The sequence below is a fragment of the Oncorhynchus nerka genome, linkage group LG23 (genome assembly GCF_034236695.1).
Source record: "Oncorhynchus nerka isolate Pitt River linkage group LG23, Oner_Uvic_2.0, whole genome shotgun sequence".
NCBI classification, from domain to species: Eukaryota; Metazoa; Chordata; class Actinopteri; order Salmoniformes; family Salmonidae; genus Oncorhynchus; species Oncorhynchus nerka.
In genome coordinates, this window is record NC_088418.1 from 52,843,519 (window position 1) to 52,847,328 (window position 3,810).

At 43.1% G+C, this 3,810-nt stretch overlaps 1 protein-coding gene across 1 annotated transcript in view; it reads left to right on the top strand.

Moving 5' to 3' along the window:
* The first annotated feature begins 900 nt into the window (after nt 1-900).
* Nucleotides 901-3,810, top strand: part of LOC115121444 (USP6 N-terminal-like protein) — a 99,758-nt gene continuing 96,848 nt past the window's right edge. The window contains exon 1 of the mRNA XM_065008245.1: nt 901-1,132. The gene's annotated coding sequence lies outside the window, so the exon portion shown is untranslated. The remainder of the gene's footprint in view (nt 1,133-3,810) is intronic.

Genomic DNA, 3,810 nt, shown 5'->3' on the forward strand with positions numbered 1-3,810 from the left:
TTTTAAAAAGTGGGTACTGTACATAATATACCAGGAAACTGGCAGGCATAAAATGACTTTCAAGATTAAAGGGTTTTGGGGTAGGCTATTTGGTATCTGTAGAATAAAATAAGTGGCCATTCCCACTATCACTGTTCTGCAAACACAACTACTCTGTTTGTTCTCAAGGGCCTTAGCTAGAGGTACTGTGCAGTTTTGCAAAACCTTCAGATCATACGGATAGGTTCAGGACCTGTTATAACATTGTTTAAACATTATATTTGTATAACATTGTTAAAAAGTTGATAATGTATTGAAGGCTGACTTGGCTGTGCATACAAGCAGTTGTCTCTCTCTCCCTCAGTGGGATCACTGGTATGTAAACACTATATAGCTAGACTATGTATACTGTATACTGTATAGCTAGACTCAAGTGGATACTTCACACTGAGGATAAATAGAGGTTGGTTTGTTTTGTTGGTGGCCCGCTGAGAAAAGAAGAGCAGTATCACGTTGCAGAATATACACTTTAGTTCTTCAGCGTTCAATAACAAATACAAGGGTTACGGCTATGAGTTGCTGGTTACAAATAATAACAGAATAGCAGAATTTGTGTAATTTTGTGTAACAAAAAACAAAGTAGCCTATTCTAAATAACCTAGAAAATACTTTTAGGACCCCAGATATTTTCGCTTGAAATGAGAACTCTGAGAAAGTGTTTTCCTTTAACATCAATATCATGAATTTATAGGCTACCAGGTGGATTAATTAACAGGCTAATAGCAAGACTCGTGCGCTGTTCTTTTCATGGTGCCTATGAGACTACTTTTCCTTTGTGGTTAAGTTTTTTTCTAGCAAATGAAAAGGTGCAAGTGACAACTAATGGTCATTTACTATTCGCCAACTATGTGCCGCAACCTCGTTTCGGATCCAACATGGCGGGTGAGATAAGCCCGTCGGGCGGCGCATTGCTACCTGGAGTGGGATCGATTGCACAGCGCCCTGCAGGGGTTCCATAGTGAGTTTGAGAAGTGTTCTGTTCTGGAAGAGCGCTGACTTCCTGGTACGGGACAATGGACATGTTTTACTCTATTTTGGCCGGGAAAACACACGCAGCGATGTGATCAAGACGGACACGTAGAGTTAGAACAAGGTAAACCTGTCCTTTCCATTTTCGAAATGTTCTGGGAAATATAACTTATCAACTTCCCCGATATGGATGTCAGTGTACTACTGTTGGCTAAACGCTAGCAAGCGGACTGCGGCTTTGAAAGTGCCATTATGTGATGGGAACCAGCGGCACGCGTCTGTGTAGCGTTGTTCGCATTGAACGACTCGGTATGCGGGATTATTCCAGTGTTTTGTTTACAATCGGGAATATGTTTTAGTAGCTTCAAACTTTGTTCTTATTTCTATTCATCGAGGCCTACAGTACCTAGCCAAACCCCCGGACGGCCTCATGCAGCAGAGTCGATGTTGACAGACTGCAGAAACACGAATCAAGCTCTCCCATTGGTCACAGACCTGCATTCCGCGGCTCTGGTTGGCTTGGCTTTCCTTTCACTCATTTGACGTTTGTGGGCTTTCAACGTTTCTTCTGTAGCTTAATTGATTTAAGGGGATCAATTGTATAATTAAACGATTTGAATTAGTTATTGAATGGTATTTTGCGCATGTGGCTGTGTTGAGTAAATAAGGCGATCCATGTTTCTTTACCACGTCGGGGACTATAAGGCTACTGTAGTAGCGATGAGCTGCATGGGAGAATGGGTATAGTAGTTACCTTTTGTAGCAGTGCCTCAATTCTATCCCGTTTCGGGATAATGCGGTTTAACACATTCTTGGCTTTACTGCGCGGCCGAAAAAACTGCTTTTGTGATAGTTTGTAGCCAATGCCACAGAGCGAAATTGCAAACATAGAACTCACAAACCGATACATTGTTTCACAAATGTCCACCACGAATGAAAGTTTGCTGCCTGGCTTCCACCCAGCAGCATGAGAGCAGGTCACAAAAACAAATCACGTATACAGTATCATACTGCAAGTCAATAAGCTATAGCCTACTGGCCTGTTTATGTAGTGGACGTTATGATATCAGAGAGAATATATTCGCGTTATCAACTATTGTGCTCCATTGTATCACTGTGCGGTACTGGCAGCGTAGTTGCTGAGTATTGTATTTCTCGTGCAGTAGCTCACGAGCCCTCCCGGTCGTGGCTGCCCGCCGAATGGCCCAAACGATGAGGAACGGATGTGTTTACCTGTCACAGCCTCCTGCATCAAATAAATATACGCCATTTGCTGACAGATGCATCGTTTAAATTAAAGCCTGTTTAAAAAAAAAAGCTTTTATTATTAGCAATGAGCTATGTCGTGCTGTGGTTTCACATGCCACCCATATGTAGGCTATGCCTACCACTTTAGTGAGGATACCAATGCTACGCGTTGGAATTAGCTTGGAATTATCTGCATTAACAAACACAACCTGGATTCAGTGGTAGACGTAACTTAGTTAATGTAATTCTGTCCCTCTATTTAGTGTATGTTATGTTTCCTTTGGTATTAGATGTGACAAATGGGAAAACAATTCATGTTTAATTCTCGGTTTTCCATTCAAACGATACGAAATTCATTAAAGTCCACGTGAATTCACAATGGAGAGGGTCTACATCGAGCTTCCTGCGGTGAGAGCATATGGTATAATTTATGCTACTGGTCCAATCACAAGTGATCAAACTGGTACTAGGCTACAGTCAGAGCTTCCCTATGGCAAGTTATTAGGATATACACTACATGGCCAAAAGTATGTGGACACCTGCTTGTTGAACATCTCATTCCAAAATCATGGGCATTAATATAGAGTTGCTTCCCTCTTCTGCTATAATAGCCTCCACTCTTCTAGGATGGCTTTCCACTAGATGTTGGAACATTGCTGCAGGAACTTACTTCCATTTAGCCAGAAGAGCATTAGAGAAGTCGGGCACTGATTGGGTGATTAGGCCTAGCTTGCACTCAGTGTTCCAAGTCATCCCAAAGGTGTTCGATGGGGTTGAGGTCAGGGCTCTTTGCAGGCCAGTCAAGTTATTCCACATCGATCTCAATGAACCACTTCTGTATGGACCTTGCTTTGTCATGCTGAAACAGGAAAGGGCCTTCCCCAAACTGTTGTCAAAGTTGGAAGCACAGAATCATCTAGAATGTTATTGTATACTTTAGCTTTAAGATTTCCCTTCACTGGAGCTAAGGGCCTAGCCTGAACCATGAAAAACATCCCCAGACCATTATTCCTCTTCCACCAAACTCTCCATTTGACACTATGCACTCGGGGAGGTAGCATTCTCCTGGCATCCACCAACCCAGATTTGTCCGTACAACTGCCAGATGGTAAAGTGTCATTCATCACTCCAGAGAACGCATTTCCACTGCTCCAGAGTCCTATGGCGGCGAGCTTTACACCACTTCAGCCAACGCTTGGCATTGCGCATGGTGATCTTAAGCTTGTGTGCGGCTGCTCAGCCATGGAAACCCATTTATTGAAGCTCCCGACGAACAGTTCCTGTGCTGACGTTGCTTCAAGAGGCAGTTTGGAACTCAGTAGTGAGTGTTGCAACCAAGGACAGATGATTTTTAGGTGCTTCAGCACTCAGCTGTCCTGTTCTGTGAGCTTGTGTGGCCTACCACTTACAGTTGACCGGGGCAACTCTAGTAGGGCAGAAATGTAACGAACTGACTTGTTGGAAAGGTGTCAATGTTTGTCTATGGAAATCGCATGGCTTTGTGCTCGATCTTATACACCTTTCAGCAACGGGTGTGATTGAAATAGCCAAATC